General features: G+C 45.5%; 1 protein-coding gene across 1 annotated transcript in view; it reads right to left on the reverse strand.

Annotated features, from left to right (window-relative positions):
- ADD2 (adducin 2) overlaps nucleotides 1–2,810 on the reverse strand; it is a 121,084-nt gene extending 118,274 nt beyond the window's left edge. The window contains exon 1 of the mRNA XM_069580492.1: nucleotides 2,525–2,810. The gene's annotated coding sequence lies outside the window, so the exon portion shown is untranslated. The remainder of the gene's footprint in view (nucleotides 1–2,524) is intronic.
- Between the last annotated feature and the right edge of the window lie 18,322 nt (nucleotides 2,811–21,132).

Genomic DNA, 21,132 nt, shown 5'->3' on the forward strand with positions numbered 1-21,132 from the left:
CAGTGCCTCACAGAGCCTGTGCATAGTAGGTCCTGAGTGAATATTTGTTGAGTGAATGAGTCCATGAATAAACAAAGCCCATGAACCATGGGCTTGTCAACTTCGCTTTTTGTATGAGTTGCTAGAAAGTTCAGAGTTGGATTTGTTTGCCCCTCACATGTTTGCCTGGTGGCTCAGATGGTAAAGAATCTGCCTGCAATGCAGGAGACCCAGGTTCAATCCCTGGGTCAGGAAGATCCCCTGGAGAAGGGAATAGCTACCTACTCTAGTATTCTTGCCTGGAGAATTCCACAGACAGAGGAGGCTGGGGGGCGACAGTCCATGGGGTCACAATGAGAAACAACTGAGCAAGTAACACTTTTCCCTTTTCACTTTCAAATGTTTGTATTTTCACATTAGCCTCATTCTTAACACAATTTTATATCTCTACCTTTAGTTTCCTTTTTCTTTCCCATCTACTTCTAAGTCTGTCTTGCTGTATTTTATGAATCTCTGTAAACTGTCTTAAATTCCAAGTAGAACAAGGTAGGTGATAAATATATTTATCAGAGTCATTTTCATAAGTATTCAAAATCTTAACCCTAAACCCTCTGCCAACAAACACATTAGATCATCTGCAAACTTTTAAGAAAAGCTGAGTTTTACTAATTCCAGCACCATGTTGATATTTAAAGTAAATTCAACTCAAGCTTAGAAAACACATACAATGTATCATTTCAGGCAGTTTTGTATATTTTGTATGTGACAAGCACATTTCTAATCAGGTGAGATAACTGGGTGGACAAGAAAGAATATAGAGCTCGCTACAGAAATAGTATGGATTGTGGATCAAAGGGTGATATATTCGTAGTGGTTCTCCAAAATGTATTGACATCATACTAATAATGAAAAGCTTTCTTTTATTGTACCCTTTTAGGATGGGGAGATGGGAAGTGAAAGTAAATTGGGGTGTCTGGGCAAGATGTTGGTCCACAGGCAGAATGAACGTAGAACATTATAAAGTAGAAATATTAAATGGCTTAAACCCCTTTTTAAAATCTCCAACATATATTCTTCCTATGTCGATGGGAGGGGTGACTTGCAAGTCTGAAACTTCACAGCTATTTTCCCTGGTCCTATTCATTTATAATTTAAAGCGCTTTCACTTCAAGTGTTACCAACTATTTTCGCCTTAAAATGAAACATCATTTTCAAATGCCATTTATGAAGATGTCCCTCATTGCACAAGTTCAATGTCTCCTGTATCTCCTCTAGATCCACACCCTAGATGTGAAAGGAGGGTGTCCACCTTTCCCATCATTTGTTTCTGCCAGGATGCCAGAAATCCCTCATTCCAGGTTAATCAGAAAGCACAAAACGTCCCTTTAGGAAACTGACTTGATTTCTAGTATTTATAAGGCTCATTTGAGTCCGTTGAATCTTAGCCAACAAACTGCAAGAGGAGGGAAGAGTGGGCGTGAAGAAACAGATGGGTAATAATCATGTGTCAAAGATAAATGACAATTTTCAGACGAATTTGATAGGGTGTGGGCTTGGGGCTTTTTTTTTTTTTCCCCTCCTTCTTTTCCTGTCTCTCTCTCTCAGTCCTCTCCGTCTCTCTCCCCATCCTACCCTGTTTTTGTTCTTTTTTTTTTTTTTTTTTTTTGGTCTGGGGGTGGAGATTAGAGAAGAAAAGAAAGGGGGAGAAAAGGCAAGACAATAGGCTAGACCCGAGCGCCTGATCAGCATCCTAAAGCAATCTGCCCCTCCCTTCCTCCCCAACACCAGGTAGGCTGGCAGTGGTCGCGATTTCAAAACAAGCAGACGCTAGCCCCCGCCTCCGGGTGGAGCGTGGCCCCCTACTGGGTGCAGGAAGGGAGAGGAGGCGCGGGAGGAGATGGGGAGGAAGACAAACTGTGATAGATGGTCTGGCTGGCCCGATCTCCTCGGGGACAGTGGCCTTTTTTCCCTCCAAAGTGGTGAGGTCGCATAAAAATTCAAACCCACTGGGGTCGGCGCACGTTCCAGCGCCCCTGCTCCCAATGCAGGCAGCTGCCGACGCCGCACCTGCCGACCCCTCAGCTACCGCGGCTCCAAAACGATGGCGAGGCCGGGGGAGCGCGCCCAGCCCGGCTGAACGCGCCGGGCGGTTCCGCGGAGGGCGGCGGCCCAAAGCAGCGAGAAGGGAGGGGCGGCCCCATGAGGCGAGGCTTGCAGCCCGCCAGCCCGGCGGGACTGAGAAGAAAGCCCCACCTGGCAGGCACTGCGCTCGCGGCGCGTGGGTCCGGTGGTCCCCAAGCAGAGGCCAGCGGTGGGCAGCCCGCTTCCCAAAGAACCTCCGATGTTACATCAGCAACAGAAACCTTTAGGCATAAAGCACAGCCACGGGGAAGGGCTGCCTCGGAGACGCACTCACTGACAGACGCTCACCGATCTAGACCAACCTGCTCCTGCTCGGTGGAAGGATGCTGTAAGGGTCACAAATTTGATTAAAATAAGCAAAACCAAGCCCAGCCCGCGGCGTCCACTCCCAAGACGGGCTTACCTCCTGCAAGGCATCTTCTCCATCTCTGGTCCTCGGCTGCGGGTGGTTGGGGGCTTGTTTTGTTGGCTGGCTTTCTTTGGGAGAGCTGCTTGATAAATGCACCCAGCTAATCTGCAGAGCAGTGTTTTCTACCCATCCTGCAGCCGCGCACTGGCCAGAGCTGCCTGGAATTCCACCAGCAGCGCAGCTTCTCCGCGTCAGTGGTAATCACAGACAACAGAGGCTGCCACTCCTTGACAAAAGGCTTTCGTTCGCGCTCGTCGCTTACAGCTCTGCTGTCAGAATCAAATGCATTTCCCGCACGAGGCTGAGAGGAAATGAGAGCTCTCCCGGCCGAGTGCGCTGACAAAAGGACGCTCGGCGGTGCCCACAGCGCCCCCTCTAGCGGGCCGCTGCCCGGCCGCCCGAGGGCCGCGGTGCTGCAGTGCCCCCGCCCGCTCGCCTGCGCTGCCGCAGTCCCGCCTCCCAGGCCCTCTGCCCACGGCCACTCCTGCACCACGAGCTGCCCGGAACAGCCGAGCCAATGTGAAGATGCTGTTCCTAGGAAGGAAATCTAAACATGAGCTCCGATGGAGGTTGCATCCCCTTGGGATTAAAAAGAAATACAGTCTTGTAATTTTTTTTTTTTTTTGTCTAAGGACCTTTTGCTTTAGAAGATTAATTATATTCGTGATTTTAATAGCAAATGATTGATTGTTTGAATTCAAAGCCAAAATTACCCTATCGTAATGCTGACTCCATTTCCCACAAGGGCACTGTGTTTGTTCTTACCAGACCCTCTCCGATTATGGGCGCACCTCTCTCCAATTCTCACTGCTTCTTCCTCTCACTCCCCTCTCCAGTCTCCCACCCTAGGGGGAACAGGTGTTTGGTGAATGGGCAGCTGGATGGAGAACAAGAATACTTGGTTACAGTCTGCCATTGACTAACTAGCTGTGTGACCTTGATGAAGGCACTGAAGCTTTCTGGACCTTTCTGGGTCTTACTCTGTAAGATGATAGTGTATAGCTAAGACACCTCCCACTGCTACTATCTGACAGTGTTTCTCAATGCGGAGCCTTCAGAGAGTAGAGATGTCAAGACCTAGCTTGGAACTTAGACCCACATGCTACTGCTAAGTCACTTCAGTCTTGTCCGGCTCTGTGCGACCCCATAGATGGCAGCCCACTAGGCTCCCCCTTCCCTGGGATTCTCCAAGCAAGAATACTGGGGTGGGTTGCCATTTCCTTCTCCAATGCATGAAAGTGAAAGTGAAGTTGCTCAGTAGTGCCAAACTCTTAGCGACCCCATGAACTGCAGCCTACCAGGCTCCTCCGTCCATGGGATTTTCCAGGCAAGAGTACTGGAGTGGGTTGCCATAATCTCCATCAATTCCCCAAAACTCCCATAAATCACCATTCACACTAGGTATTTGTAAAAATGTGATGACAGGCCAAGTACAGCTTCCAGAAAAGCCTCTGCTCACTGCCAACCAGATGAAGGCCCATTGGTTCCCTCAAGATTCTGGAGTACCACAGCCCCATAAAAATTACCATACCCTAATACTGTGTTGCTGCAGAGTCAGCATCTCTGGATTTGGGCCCAAGAACACAGAGGTGTGAGCTCACCTCCTGCAAGGCATCGTCTCCATCTCTGGTCCTCTACTGCTGATTGTTGGGGGTTTGTTTTGTTGGTTGGGTTTTCTTTGGGGGATCTGCTTAATAAATGCACCCAGCTAATCTGCAGAGCAATGTTTTCTCCCCATCCTGTGTGTTTGTGTGTGTGTGTGTGTGTGTGTGTGTGTGTGTGTGTGTAGGCTGCACCATGTGGCATGGATCTTCATTCCCCAACCAGAGATGAAACTCATGCCCCCTGCACTGGGAAAGTAAAAGTGAAAGTCACTCAGTCATCTCCAACTCTTTGCGACCCCATAGGCTATACAGTCCATGGAATTCTCCAGGCCAGAATATTGGAGTGGATAGCCTTTCCCTTCTTCAGGAGATCTTCCTAACCCAGGGATTGAACTCAGGTCTCCTACATTGCAGGCAGATTCTTTACCAGCTGAGCTGCCAGGGAAGCCCATGGGAGCATGGAGTCTATTCCTAGTGATTCTTTGAACATTAACATATAAGAAATGTCACTCTATGTGAGCTGCTACTGACATAGACAGGCAAGGAGAAAATGCCCACATAACAACCCAAAGACACCTGGCAGGCACTGCATTTCAGATAACAGAGAAATTTTGTCTTTCTGCTCAGCTCATCCAGCCCCTCCAGCCCCTGGTCTCTACTTCTTCTTCCCCATTCAGAGCTTCTCATCTATTCCCACTTCATCTTCAGAGTCACTGAGTCACAAGCCCTCTTCCTATTCCATTCTCCCATCAAAACCTGCTAGAATTACAAGCAGCTCAGCCACCAGGACCTGAGGTCTTTCTGGCCAGATCCAGGAAACAATATGTTTATTGAGACACTTCAGGCAACTGTGCACTATTGGTGCCGAGCAATAATATCTGGGAAGTTGAAAATGCCTTCTCCGGAGCCCTGGAATCACAGGTACGGTAGGCCCTTTTCTGAAATAGAGCCCAAAAAGGGAATAGAGAATTTTTGTTTAGTCCAGAAGTAGCAGGTTTCATAAATTCCCTTGATCAACGCCATCACTCAAAAATTTCTCTTCCTGGTGTGTTAGTAAGCTTTCTCAAACTAATAATAGCGAACTCTTTTTGGCTCTTGCCATTGTTCTGAGAGCTTTACATGCATTTTTTACTCGTTTAATCCTCACATGAATCCAGCAAGAGTGGAAATAGTGCTACCCTCTTTAGTAGAGGAAGAAATTGAAGCCCAGAAAGGTTAGGTAACTCTCTCAAGGTTGCACAGCTAGTGGATGGCCAAGGCAGGATGCAAACTCAGCAACATGGCTCTAGAGCTGAGCCCTAACTTCTATCTTGCACATGCACACTCAGAGGGGGCAAAAAATTGACTTTAAAAAGCAGAACTAGTATAAGATACTGATAAAGTCCACAAGTGCAGGCGGCAGCGGCGGGCAAGCGCCACCGAGAGCTACCCCACGTCTGAAGTCAGGGACAGCGGCCTAGAGTGCGAGGTTGCGACAGTGCAGGAACAGCTGGGAGGAGCCACCCCGCGTCCGAGGTCAGGGCGGCGGCCGGGAAGAGACACCCCACGTCCGAGGTCAGGGGTGGCCAGGAGAAGCCACCTCATGCCCGAGGCCAGGGGAGGTGACCCTGAGGAGCCACCCATGCCCGAGGCCAGGGCCGGGGGCCGGGAGGAGCAACCCGAGGAGCGGTGGCTGAGCAGTCACAGGAGGGCCTAGAGGAGCTATACCACGTTGAAGGTCAGGAACCGCGGTGGTATGGAGCTACCCTTCATCCAAGGTAAGGAGCAGCAGCTGTGCTTTGCTGGAGCAGCCGTGAAGAGATACCCCACGCCCAAGGTAAGAGAAAGCCAAGTAAGATGGTAGGTGTTGCAAGAGGGCATCAGAGGGCAAACACACTGAAACCATACTCACAGAAAACTAGTCAGTCTAATCGCACTAGGATCACAGCCTTGTCTAACTCAGTGAAACCAAGCCATGCTTGTGGGGCAACCCAAGGCGAGTGGGTCATGGCGGAGAGATCTGACAGAATGTGGTCCACTGGAGAAGGGAATGGCAAGCCACTTCAGGATTCTTGCCTTGAGAACCCCAAGAACAGTATGAAAAGGCAAAATGATAGGATACTGAAAGAGGAACTCCCCAGGTCATTAGGTGCCCAATATGCTACTGGAGATCAATGGAGAAATAACTCCAGAAAGAATGCAGGGATGGAGCCAAAGCAAAAACAATACCCAGGTGTGGATGTGACTGGTGATAGAAGCAAGGCCCAATGCTGTAAAGAGCAATATTGCATAGGAACCTGGAATGTCAGGTCCATGAATCAAGGCAAATTGGAAGTGGTCAAACAAGAGATGGCAAGGATGAACGTAGACGTTCTAGGAATCAGCGAACTAAAATGGACTGGAATGGGTGAATTTAACTCAGATGACCATTATATCTACTACTGCGGGCAGGAATCCCTCAGAAGAAATGGAGCAGCCATCACGGTCAACAAAAGAGTCCGAAATGCAGTACTTGGATGCAATCTCAAAAACGACAGAATGATCTCTGTTCGTCTCCAAGGCAAACCATTCAATATCACAGTAATCCAAGTCTATGCCCCAACCAGTAACGCTGAAGAAGCTGAAGTTGAATAGTTTTATGAAGACCTACAAGACCTTTTAGAACTAACACCCAAAAAAGATGTCCTTTGCATTACAGGGGACTGGAATGGAAAAGTAGGAAGTCAAGACACACCTGGAGTAACAGGCAAATTTGGCCTTGGAATGAGGAATGAAGTAGGGCAAAGACTAATAGAATTTTGCCAAGAAAATGCACTGGTCATAGCAAACACCCTCTTCCAACAACACAAGAGAGGACTCTACACATGGACATCACCAGATGGTCAACACCAAAATCATATTGATTATATTCTTTGCAGCCAAAGATGGAGAAGCTCTATACAGTCAACAAAAACAAGACTGGGAGCTGACTGTGGCTCAGATCACAAACTCCTTATTACCAAATTCAGACTCAAATTGAAGAAAATAGGGAAAACCTCTAGACCATTCAGGTATGACCGAAATCAAATCCCTTATGATTATACAGTGGAAGTGAGAAATAGATTTAAGGGACTAGATCTGATAGATAGAGTGCCTGATGAACTATGGAATGAGGTTCATGACACTGTACAGGAGACAGGGATCAAGACCATCCCCTTGGAAAAGAAATGCAAAAAAGCAAAATGGCTGTCTGGGGAGGCCTTACAAATAGCTGTGAAAAGAAGAGAGGTGAAAAGCAAGGGAGAAAAGGAAAGATAAAAGCATCTGAATGCAGAGTTCCAAAGAATAGCAAGAAGAGATAAGAAAGCCTTCTTCAGCGATCAATGCAAAGAAATAGAGGGAAACAACAGAATGGGAAAGACTAGAGATCTCTTTAAGAAAATTAGAGATACCATGGGAAAATTTCATGCAAAGATGGGCTCGATAAAGGACAGAAATGGTATGGACCTAACAGAAGCAGAAGATATTAAGAAGGGGTGGCAAGAATACACAGAAAAACTGTACAAAAAAGATCTTGATGACCCAGATAATCGTGATGGTGTGGTCACTCATCTAGAGCCAGACATCTTGGAATGTGAAGTCAAGTGGGCCTTAGAAAGCATCACTGTGAACAAAGCTAGTGGAGGTGATGGAATTCCAGTTGAACTATTTCAAATCCTGAAAGATGATGCTGTAAAAGTGCTGCTCTCAATATGCCAGCAAATTTGGAAAACTCAGCAGTGGCCCCCGGACTGGAAAAGTCAGTTTTCATTCCAATTCCAAAGAAAGGCAATGCAAAAGAATGCTCAAACTACCTCACAATTGCACTCATCTCACATGCTAGTAAAGTAATGCTCAAAATTCTCCAAGCCAGGCTTCAGCAATACGTGAACCGTGAACTCCCTGATGTTCAAGCTCGTTTTAGAAAAGGCAGAGGAACCAGAGATCAAAATGCTAACACCCGCTGGATCATGGAAAAAGCAAGAGAGTTCCAGAAAAACATCTATTTCTGCTTTATTGACTATGCCAAATGCCTTTGACTGTGTGGATCACAATCAACTGTGGAAAATTCTGAAAGAGATGGGAATACCAGACCACCTAACCTGCCTCTTGAGAAACCTGTATGCAGGTCAGGAAGCAGCAGTTAGAACTGGACATGGAACAACAGACTGGTTCCAAATAGGAAAAGGAGTACGTCAAGGCTGTATATTGTCACCTGCTTATTTACCTTATATGCAGAGTACATCATGAGAAACGCTGGACTGGAAGAAGTACAAGCTGGAATCAAGATTGCCAGGAGAAATATCAATAACCTCAGATATGCAGATGACACCACCCTTATGGCAGAAAGTGAAGAGGAGCTAAAAAGCCTCTTGATGAAAGCGAAAGATGAGAGTGAAAAAGTTGGCTTAAAGCTCAACATTCAGAAAACTAAGATCATGGCATCCGGTCCCATCACTTCATGGGAAATAGATGGGGAAACAGTGGAAACAGTGTCAGACTTAATTTTGGGGGGCTCCAAAATCACTGCAGATGGTGACTGCAGCCATGAAATTAAAAGATGCTTACTCTTTAGAAGGAAAGTTATGACCAACCTAGACAGTATATTCAAAAGCAGAGACATTACTTTGCCAATTAAGGTCCATCTAGTCAAGGCTATGGTTTTTCCTGTGGTCATGTATGGATGTGAGAGTTGGACTGTGAAGAAAGCTGAGCACCGAAGAATTGATGCTTTTGAACTGTGGTGTTGGAGAAGACTCTTGAGAATCCCTTGGACTGCAAGGAGATCCAACCAGTCCATTCTGAAGGAAATCAATCCTTAATTCTTTGGAAGGAATGATGCTAAAGCTGAAACTCCAGTACTTTGGCCACCTCATGCGAAGAGTTGACTCACTGGAGAAGACTCTGATGCTGGGAGGGATTGGGAGCAGGGGAAGAAGGGGACAACAGAGGATGAAATGGCTGGATGGCATCACGGACTCGATGGACGTGAGTCTGAGTGAACTCTGGGAGATGGTGATGGACAGGGAGGCCTGACGTACTGCGATTCATGGGGTTCAAAGAGTCGGACACGACTGAGCGACTGAACTGAAAGTCCACAAAGCTGATTCACTCTCCTTCCACCCACCAAAAAAAAAAAGATTCTGCTTTGATTCTGCTCTTCTAGCCATCATAGAATCTAAAAAACAAAACAAAAAAAACCCTCCACTTTCTCCCAGATGGCATCTGAATATGATGAGTGCTAGTTCAGATGTCAGACTTCAAACAAGACTTCATTGTATTAATTTCCTTACAAATAGCCTATATGGGAATTTTAGTTGAAGTTCCAGAAGTTCTCACTCAATTCCAAATTCACTTTGAAATCCAACAAAGGGAACCAGAACTACTTGGCTCCATCAGGTATCATCAGAATTCCAAGTTCTCACTTGCAGAAAGCTCAAGATGCCTGGCTTTTAACAAGGAAGAGAAAAGTATAGGAGACTCCATGACAGACCCAGAAAATTACATTTGGATAGCCTCCAGTAGCCTGATAAAATTAGACTTTCTAACTGATATGCAATATAATTATTTCTAATCTTCTAGTCTCTTGATGAAAATGTTTCTAACCAGCAGTAACTTGTAAAGAGAGTGGATGGCAGTGTAACAGACACCTGCTGTGTCTAACAGACCTACATGGCAAAGAACCAAGGGTGATATCTGGCAAAAAAAAAAAAAAGCTAGAAACTGAGGCCATCAGCCCAAACATCCTGGAGGAAATTAATTCTGTTGATAATCCCATCAACTTGAAAACAGGCCTTCCCCAGCCAAGCCTTCAGCTGAGACCCCAGCCCAGATTGACACCTTTATTTCTGGCTGAGAGAAACCTTGAAGCAGAGGGCCCAGCTAAGTCATGCCCAAGCACAACTTCTGACCTACAGAAGCTGTTATAATAAATGTGTTATTTTAAGCTGCAAAGTTTAGGGTACTGTGTTGCTCAGCAATAGATAACTAATCTAGGACTTTAGCACTCTCTTTAGCACTTTAGGCATTCTATCAATTGCCTTCTCCAGAGCATGCTGGGGGTGCTGGAGGAATGGACACCCCCAGAGAATCAGCTCTCAACCAGTGACCATCAGGAGTTAGTAGATGAAGAGGCTGACTCCCTGCTCCATAAGTGTGGGGAGGACCCCTCTGAGGCACGCTGTGCACCGTCTCCCAGCATGACTGAGCCCCTGACTCAGTCATGCCCATAGCATCACCGCTCAGCGTGCAGCCTTTATAGTCTGGCTTTTCTTCTCTATATAATTTTCCCACTCCTCGACTGGTGTTTCCTGGAGTTGCCTCCCAAATAAACTATAAATTATGGCCTACTTTTAGAGAAATTGAATTTAAGATAGAAGAGAGCAGGGAAGATGGTGCTTTTAAAGCAAGATCAACGGTAAATTCTAAGTCTAGATCTCTTGAAGACAACACTCTCCCAACAAGAGTAAGTTCAGCCAACCCTGTTGCTGAAGCCAGCTGTATAAAGAGAATGAATCTGGGGGTGCAGGGCATGGGATGCCAATCTTGGTCCCATGGACTGTGTGACTTCAGGTAAGACTCTGACCTTAGGGCCAAGCTATAAACTGATGGTAAGAGCACTTGCCCTCTTGTATGGGCTGACTTGTGCCCCCAAATTCCTGTGTTAAAATGCTAAGCCTTCAGTTCAGTTCAGTCGCTCAGTCGTGTCCGACTCTTTGCAACCCCATGAATCGCAGCACGCCAGGCCTCCCTGTCCATCACCATCTCCCGGAGTTCACTCAGACTCACGTCCATCGAGTCCGTGATGCCATCCAGCCATCTCATCCTCAGTCGTCCCCTTCTCCTCCTGCCCCTAATCCCTCCCAGCATCAGAGTCTTCTCCAGTGAGTCAACTCTTCGCATGAGGTGGCCAAAGTACTGGAGCTTCAGCTTTAGCATCATTCCTTCCAAAGAAATCCCAGGGTTGATCTCCTTGCAGTCCAAGGGATTCTCAAGAGTCTTCTCCAACACCACAGTTCAAAAGCATCAATTCTTCGGCTGATTTGTGCCCCCAAATTCCTGTATTAAAATGCTAAGCCTTAGTACCTCAGAATGTGACTGTTTTGGGTGTTAGGGTCTTCAAAGAGACAATGAGATAAACTAATGATTTAATTAAGATCTAAAACTAGGTTGTATGAAAGTGAAAGTCACTCAGTTGTGTCTGAATTTTTGCGACCCCATGGACTATACAGTCCATGAAATTCTCCAGGCTAGAATACTGGAGTGGGTAGCTTTTGCCTTCTCCAGGGCATCTTCCCAGTCCAGGGATCAAACCCAGGTCTCCTGCCTTGCAGACAGATTCTTTACCAGCTGAGCCACAGGAGTGAGTCTTAATCCAATAGGGTGCTGCGTTTTTAAGAAGAGGAAATGTGCATAAAGACTAACATGGGGAGAAAACAGTCGTCTACAGCCAAGGAGAGAGGCATCAAGAAAACAACTGCTGGCACCTCCATCTCTTGATCTCAGATGAATTTCTGTGGTTCAAGCCCCCCAGTCTGTAGTACTTTGTCACAGCAGCCCCAGAAACAAGTCTTCAACCACCCAGGGTTGTCATGGAGACCAAATGGGACGAGTTAAAGTACTTACTGGCTTCCCTTATAGCTCAGTTGGTAACAATTTTCCCTGCAGTGCAGGAGACCTGGGTTCGATTCCTGGGTTGGCAACCTCTGCCTCTATGCACCAGTGTCAAATCAAATCTTGGAGACAGAGTTTTGCTTGAAGCAGAAACTAATAGCTTTATTGTTTTGCCAGGCAAAGGGTGACACGGTCAGCTCCTGCTCCTCCAAAATAATGTGTCCCAAACCAGGAGGATTTAGTGAGGAGTTTTACAGCAATAGTTCAAAGGTAGGGCTGCTGACAAGATTAAGTTGTGTGCAGGGCCTGCTCCTCTCTAATTTCAGGTAATCTTGATGAATTTCTCTAGTTCCTTCAGTCTGGCCTCAGGTGGTCTTCTCTGGTATGAAGAATGCTGTGGTGTTCAGTTGCTAAGTCATGCCCAACTCTTTGTGACTCCATGGACTGCAGCACACCAGGCTTTCTTGTCTGTCACTCTCTCCTGGAGTTTGCTCAAACTCGTGTCCATTGAGTAGGTGATGCCACCCAACCATCTGATCCTCTGTCATTCCCTTCTCCTCATGCCTTCAGTCTTTCCCAGCATCAGGGTCTTCTCCAGTGAGTTGGCTCTTCACATCAGGTGGCCAAATTATTGGAGCTTTCGCATCAGTCCTTCCATAGAATATTCAGGATTGATTTTCTTTAGGATTGACGGGTTTGACCTCCTTGCTAGCCAAGGGACCCTCAAGAGTCTTCTCCAGCACTGTAATCGAAAGCATCAATTCTTCGGTACTCAGCCTTCTTTGTGGTCCAACTCTCACATCTGTACATGTGTGCAATACATGTGTGCTAAGTCTTTTCAGTTGTGTCTCTTTGTGACACTATGGACTGTAGCCTGCCAGGCTCCTTTATCCATGGGGTTCTCCAGGCGAGAATACTGGAGTGGGTTGCCATGCCCTTCTCCAGGGGATCTTCCCAACCCACGGATTGAACCCATGTCTCTTGTGTCTCCTGCATCAGCAGGCGGGTGTTTTTACTAGTGCCACCTGGGAGGCCCATCCATACATGACTATTGGAAAAATCATAGCTTTGACTAGACAGACCTTTGCTGGCAAAATGATGTCTCTGCTTTTTAACACACTGTCTAGATTTATCATATCTTTTCTTCCAAGGAGCAAGCATCTTTTAATTTTGTGGCTGCAGTAACCATCCACAATGACTTTGGAGCACAAGAAACTAAAATCTGTCACTTTTTCCCCATCTATTTGCCATGAAGTGATGCCATGATCTTCGTATTTTGCATGTTGAGTTTTAGGCAAGCTTTTTCACTCTCCTCTTTCACCCTCATCACTAGGCTCTTTAGTTTTTCTTTGTTGTCTGCCATTAGAGTGGTATCTGCATATCTGAGGTTGTTGATATTTCTCTTGGCAATCTTAATTCCAGCTTGTGATTCTTCCAGTCCGGCACTTTGTATGATGTACTCTGCACATAAGTTAAATAAGCAAGATGACAATAGACAACCTTGACGTACTCCTTTCCCAATGTGGAGCCAGTCCATTGTTCCATGTCTGGTTCTAGCTGTTGCTTCTTGACCTGCATACAGGTTTCTCAGGAGGCAGGTCAGGTGGTCTGGTATTCCCATCTCATGAAGAATTTTCCACAGTTTGTTGTGATCGACACAGTCAAAGACTTTTGAGTAGTCAATGAAGCAGATATTTTTCTGGAATTCCCTTGCTTTTTTGATGATCCAGCAGATGTTGGCAGTTTGATCTCTGGATCCTCTGCCTTTTCTAAATCCAGCTTATATACCTGGAAGTTCTTGGTTCATACACTATGGAAGCCTAGCTTGAAGGATTTTGAGTATGGCCTTCCTAGCATGTGAAATGAACACAGAGGTGCAATAGTTTGAAAATTCTTTGGCATTGCCTTTCTTTGGGATTGGAATGAAGAATGCTAACATCTTCCATTTGCTGGGTTTTAGTTCTATAAAGAGCTTAAAGATACTGCTATGTGTATCCCTTGAGGTGGAACCAGGACCCTGCCCCAAGGCTGCAGTATAGTTTCTTGACTGCTCCTCCTCTGTCCCTGCATCCCCTCCCTTCCCTGGTTACCAGCTGTTTGAATATGCCCTAGGAAGTCAGGGAAGGTCCAGGAGGCTGGAGTCTGTTCCTCACGAGAAACAGGGGACACAGAAAGGCTACCATGCCCAGGTGGTCCACAGGGTCCCGCTCAGTTTCATTATTACAGATTAAAACAAGGCCACCAGCAACCATAACCCCATCCACAGGAGGGGAAAACCACACAGAGGGAAGTGGAACCATATATGATTGGTGTGGAGAGGCCCCAGACTCCAGAGGAAAGGCAATTCTTACTATAAAGTGCAAGCAACTTGGCTAAATTTTATTCTATTGTTTGTCAGAGATAGAACTTGCAAATAATGACCTTGGATACTTAGCAGAGGAGACTTTTAGGCAAAGCATTGAAGGTGCAACCTGGGTCCTCCTTACTGCTTATAGTAAACGCACAAGGTGAGAGATGAATTAAAGGAAGAATTGTTAAAAAGGAATCAGACTTTAGAAACTTAGAAAATCCTCAGCCTCTCTGTATTGTGAAAAGTGAGAAAGGTTGCTCTGAAGAGAGCCCTAAGGGTGTAGGTGAACGACTGTTTGATTAAGAGCTCATGGATGCAACTCATAGATTTAACCATCTCAGCAGAGGCCAAGAAAAGAAATGGGATTATGTAGCAGACATTAGTTGAGGCCCCCCATTATGTTAGCCCTTGAAAGTGAAAGTCGCTCAGTCGTGTCCGACTCTTTGCAACCCCATGGACTATATAGTCCATGGAATTCTCCAGGCCAGAATACTGGAGTGGGTAGCCTTTCCCTTCTCCAGGGGATCTTCCCAACCCAGGGATCGAACCCAGGTCTCCCTCATTGCCAGCAGATTCTTTTCTAAAATTTTCAAGACTGCTGAGCCACTAGGGAAGCCTTTATCCAACCCTTATTCTCTCCACTCATTCAACCTACAGATGTTTGTTCTCCCTTTCTTTCTTGCTTAATTGCACTCTGGAAATGATTGCCATCTAGCTACAGCTGATGTTTACTCCTCTAAGACAACATTCCCTAACACTTCTTTCCTCTGGGAGTGTTCTTCACTCCAGAAAGCATGTCATGGAATGATGACCAAAATTCATACATTGAAGCCCTACTCTTCACTGTGACTGTACTCAGAGACAGGGCTTTTAGATCATTAAGGTTAAATGAGGTTGTAAGGGTGGGGCCTTCATTGCAAAGAAACTATCCTCCAATTAAAAATAAATTTTGTAAAAAAGGGTGGGGCCTTAATCTGATTGGATTGTTATTCTTATAAGAGGAAAAGAGACCAGAGCCTGAGTGCTCGCTCACCTTGCGAGGACACAGAGAGAAAGCAACTGTCAGCAAGCCAGGGAAAGCAAACTAAACCCTTTAGGCTTTGATCTTGGTCTTCCCAGCTTCCAGAAGTGTGAGAAATAAATTTCCGCTAAGCCACCCAGTCTGTGGTCTGTGTTATGGCAGCCTACGTGGACTATCCATTTTTTTGTGCTTCAGTTTCTCCATCTGTAAAGCAGGGGTCATTGTGCCTCTCCTGCAGAATCATGATGAGAACAAGTTACCACAAGACAAGTTGGAGAAGAGGCCCATTTATTAAGTGCTAGGTCTCCGTGAGCAGTCGCTATGAAGTCTGCCTCTGTGCTCCAGGCGCTTGTGTGTCTAAACCTACACAGAGGGGCCACATGGCCTTAGCTGGGGGAATGGAATTGAGAAAGGAGAGTCAAGTAGCTTTGTGATTGTCAAGGACATTTAAAGGGTAATTGTCACTCTTTGAATTATGACAATTTAAGAAAAAAGGAGACTCTAAAACTTTTACAACTGCATTTATTTGTCTGTAGAAGGTAGCCCTGGGCCAGCCTTTTCACTTTTCATACTTGAGGGAACCTGAAACAGAAGAGAGCTCATTGTAAAGGGCCAAAAGATAGAAACAGTTCAAAACAAACAAGAAGTTAAGAATTAATTAGTAATCAAAGATGTTTAAAGATACCATTTTTTGCTCATTAAAACTCTTATCATTTTAATCAATCTCATTGTTGGCAAGGATATTACGGACTCGGCACTTTTGTAAGCTGGTGGTATTATAAACTGGCACTATGCAGTAAGTCATAGATTATACCTACCTGTGACTCAGTTCTATGGGGAATCTATCCTTGGGAATGCATGTAAGAATTAAAGATTTTAAAATTTAAAAAATAAAAACTAAAAAAAAAAAAAAAAAGAACTAAATACATCAGGTTGAGAACAAAAAACTGAAAACAAAAGTCCAAAACAATTAGAAAATTATCCCATGGATAATTTAATGGACCATTAAAACTTGTTATAAAGACTATATGGTAACCTCTAACATGTCATGATAGAATAATGAAAAATATATACAATGTTATACACCTTATGATAATTTATTAATTTATAGGAAAAATTTTGCAAGCATAGTATCAATAGTATATTTCTGTGGCTTTTTTAAGATCGTAAGATAACCTTGGTCTTCTCAATTTTCTGAAGTCTCAACTTATATCCATGAGTTAAAAAAATAAAGACACCCAAATTGTGATCAGACAGTTCAGAAACTGTAATCAAATTCTTTAATTTAGCTTTAAAAAAGCATTTACTTCCTAGCCCACTTATTTACAATTAAAGGGTGATCTTTGTTAGAATGAAAGGCCATTAAAAGGTTTAAGACTATTTCCCACATCTTCCAACCCCAACCCTTTGTCCACTCACTGGATGTAGGGTGACTTAACTTTGTTTCTTAGCTTCATGACATGTAAAATGGACATAGTTGTTTGTACCTTACAGGGTGGTTATGAAAATTAAATAGATTATTAGGTATAAACTGCCAGGAATAGTGCCTGGCACAAAATTAAGTATCAATTTTTTCTGATCTTAAGCAAGTCTTTCCATGATACATATCATCAACTTTCTTTTTTAGAGTTCAAATTTAGCTTTAGAAGTTTTATTTTTAAAACTTTTAACTTTTTACACAACCAGAATGTTCTAAAGCTAGAAGACAAGTTCATGGATTACTGTGTCCACCTAGAGGGTTACAGGATAGTTTCATTTTATCAGCCTACAGTTCAGTGTATTATAGATCATTGTCTTAGTTTAAGTTAGCTGGAAAATTCCAGGAATGTAACATTTAAGTATTGGAATACAAAAACTTGAAGTTTATTGATGCTTAGTGTCACAGTTCACTTAAAAATGCTGGGCTCATCTAAGTTAAGGAGTTGGAAGGTACAAGAGGGTGGTCTGAGGAATAAAACCCAGCCTGCTGTCCAGCAACTTTAATAAGGCAGGTCCTCCTGCTGGTGGTTGTGCAGCCCTATAGTCTGACACATTATCTGATGTACTTTTCTTCCCCAACTGAGTCAAGGCTGGGTGGTGGGGTGACGGGGAGGGGAGAAGCAGATAGGCACCAGACCAGAAGTCCTCATTCACTGAGCTTCTTCAAGTTCAGTTCCAAGCTTCACAATAATCTGAAGAGCAAGGCTCTTGTTGGGAAGAGGCCAACTTTGCTCAAAGGGACAGCTCTGGTGGGCAGAGCCCAGATGGCTGCTCACCCAGTAGTCACAGAGCAGAGAGGAGGCAAGATGTGATATGGGAAGACTTCCTACAACTAAAAATGGAGATGAAATTAAAACAGGAGGAAGCAGCTATTCGGGGGGATGGGTCAGCATCTGGAAGCCACCTGATCCCCAGGAAGGGCCCCTGTACTACGCCATCCTGGGCTTTGACCCAGGGACGGGGGACGGTTCCAGAGGCAAAGTAGAGTCTGAAGAAAGCAAGGATCTGTATCCACGTCTCAGGATACAGCATCTCAGAGGAGTAGGTGAGCACTGGCTGAGGGGCATCTTCAGGACCATAGACCTGAGGGCAGCCACATAGCCCATCTGGGAGTAGGAAGCCAGGAGGATGTAAAGAGGCCTGGGTACTAGACGGCGTCGCTTAGAGCAAAGAAGCCACGGGGGGCCATGGACACCCACAGCCAATGTCAGCCCAACCACACCCAAGACCAGGGCCAGAGGATTAGATGGGTCAGAGGTGGAGAACACACAGGAGTGCTCCCACTGCAACCTCCATGCTGTACACGCTCCTCCCTGTACCGGAGGAGGACAGGGAGGAGGGAGAAGGCTTAAGAGGCACAGGAGTCCCCAGAGGGAACATTCCGAAAACGGAACCGATTCAGTGTTTACTCAAAGAAGATAGACCTTCATAGAGCAAGATAGAGAGTTTTCCCACCACTTGAGTGATAAGGGTCTTAATGGGTTCTCAAGAACAAGTGGAGAACAGTGTAGGAAGTAAAATGGCCTTTTTGCCCATCTAAACTGTACTCTAACTGCTTATACTACTTCAGTTAGTAAAAGTCCAGCCAGGACCCCAAGATCAGAATCCAGTCTTGTTCAGAAGATAGCCTCGCTGTCTCATGTCTGAAGGAGAACCATACAGATGATTCTTCCAGTAAACGAAGCTCTTTAGAGTAAGCTGCCACTAAGCCCCATGTCTCCTCCCTTGGGGACCTGGCCCAAGCAGCATGATGCTTGGGGGACTCTGTCCCACGGTTCCTCTCACCTCAGAGCACCCCAGTGAGCCAGGCATCCAGGCCTGTCTTCTACACAAGAGCTGCCGCAAGGACAATTCCTGGAGCGAAAACTCATCCCAAAAGGAAGAGAATGAGCCAAAGAGGACTGAAGAGTTCCGAAAAATGATTGTGTGGCGTTTCTAATCCCTTTACCCTCCTGCTGGCAGATCTGCCAGGAATACCAGGTCTCTGGAGTCCGTTTTATCCCTGATGTGCTCTGCAGAGCCCAGGGTTAGAACAGGGGCAAGGTGGCGGCTGGGAGGATCCACTGACCTCCCTCAGGGGCTGGCTCACGTGGCCTGAGCATTTGGTGGTTTTCTGCTGATCCACAGCTGACCCAGGGAGGTCCCACAGCAGGTCAGAGATGCTCTGCCTCTCAGGACCCTCTCAGCAAAGGGTCTTTGAGAGACCCTTCCATCCAATTCTTGTCACTGTCTCCCACATTCATGTGGGACCAATGAGATGGACCTTTCATAGAACTCATATAAATGAGATTTCCCTGGCAGTCCAGTGGCTAAGATTCCACACTCCCAGTGCAGGGGGCCGGGTTCAATCCCTCATCAGGGAACTAGATCCCATAGGCCGCAATTAAGTAGTTCATATGTCACAGTTAACAAAAGATCCCACGCGCCGCAACTAAGACCCAGCGCAGCCAAAAAAAAGTAGAAAAAATTCATATAAATAATCCCTTAAGAAGTTCATAAGAATAGATAAGAAATTACCTTAATTAATTTAACCACCATGCCCACGATATGTCAGAGAAACATAAATTACTGGCTTTCTCAGAAGATGCTAAGCTCACTGACAGACTCAGAGGCATGTAACAGCTAGAGATCTCCTCAAACACACCAGGCTTCATGTCCACGTGCTCACCTGCACACACACACAGACAAAACCCGCTTCCACGACTGCTTTAATCTTTTATCCCCATGGGAAAATCCGAGTTCCAACAAAAGACATCTCCCTCTCTTATTTTCATAAAGAAATGAGACTATGTCTTCCCTGTGATATTTTCTTCTTACCTGATCAGATTGGGCCTTAAAAGTCTTCCCTGGAAATCAGAATTGAAAGAGACACATGTACCCCAGTGTTCACTGCAGCACTGTTTACAATAATAGCTAGGACGTGGAATCAACCTAGATGTCCATCTGCAGATGAATGGATAAGGAAGTTGTGATACATATACACAATGGAATATTACTCAGCTATAAGAAAGAATGTGTTTGAGTCAGCTCTAATGAGGTGGATGAAACTGGAGCCTATTATACAGAGTGAAGTAAGTCAGAAAGAAACACACCAAAAATACAGCATATTAATGCATATATATAGAGAGAGAATTTAGAAAGACGGTACTGACGATCCTACATGCAGGGCAGCAAGGGAGACACAGACATAAAGAACAGACTTTTGGACTCTGTGGGAGAAGGCTAGGGTGGGATGATTTGAGAGAAGAGCATTGAAACATGTATATTGCCATATGGGAAATAGATGCCCAGTGCAAGTTCAATGCATGAAGCAGGGCACTCAAAGCTGGTGCTCTGGGACAACCCAGAGGGATGGGGTGGGGAGGGAGGTGGGAGGTGGCTCAGGATGGGGGGGACTCATGTGCACCGTGGCTGATTCATGTCAATGTATGGCAAAAACCACAATGTTGTAGTTATCCTCCAATTAAATTTTTTTAAATTATTTTAAAAGAGCCTTCCTTGGAAATAAGACACTGTGTAGCACAGGGAACTCAACGTAATGCACTGTGGTGACCTGAAAGGGAAGGAAGTCCGAAAGGGGATATATGGATATGTATGGCTGAGTCTATACAGTAAAATCTAACACAAAATTGTAAAGCAACTATACTCCAATAAAAAGTAATTTAAAAATAAGAGTCTTCTCAGGTTCTGGTTGGATCTCTTCCTCAGTAGCGGCAGCCTGGGGACGACTCGAACAGAGGTGGCATGACTCCAAAGTTAGATGGATGCTCTCCTACATGCCCCATCTCACCTCACCAAAGTTCCAGAGAGAATGACTAGCATTCATATCACTTCAGTTGCGTCTGACTCTTTGCAACTCTATGGACCACAGCACACCAGGCCCCTCTGTACAAGGGATTCTCCAGGCAAGAACGCTGGAGTGGGTTGCCATGCCTTCCTCCAGGGTTTCTTCCCGTCCCAGGGATCAAACCCATGTCTCTTCTATTTCCTGCATTGGCAGGCAGGTTCTTTACTACTACCAACCTCTAAACCTCCGAAGTTGAGAACACAATATCATCCCAGAGCTAAATGCAACCACTTGTGCCGCTTTCCTTATGAGCTCAGTACCCCTGATCTGCAAAAATTAAATGCCTACATGGAGATGCAGTAAGAAGGGGTGGGGACTGACAAACCAAAGAGCACCCACCCCCTCAAAAGGGAAGCTCAACTTTTTAAAATATTCTGCTGACTAAGCTCATCTGCATATGCCCACTAGGACACCAGTGAACACTGGGGAAGATAAATGTGCCTCCCAAGGAAAAGCCTAGACCCTCCTCCCCACTATCCCCACTGCTGTGGTGCTGTGTGGACCTTTGCTATCACATGTCACCACTATCTGGGGAAAACATGAGATAGAAATAGAACAATAGACACTTCAGTGCCTTCCCAGGATGCTAATAAATTCATCCCAAGTCGCCAGACCACTTGATTTCAGAGCTTAAATTGCTATTAGAAGAAATGTCCCCAGGGGTTAATTTCACACACAGATTACCACAAC

Source organism: Ovis canadensis, chromosome 3 (genome assembly GCF_042477335.2).
Source record: "Ovis canadensis isolate MfBH-ARS-UI-01 breed Bighorn chromosome 3, ARS-UI_OviCan_v2, whole genome shotgun sequence".
Classification (NCBI taxonomy): Eukaryota; Metazoa; Chordata; class Mammalia; order Artiodactyla; family Bovidae; genus Ovis; species Ovis canadensis.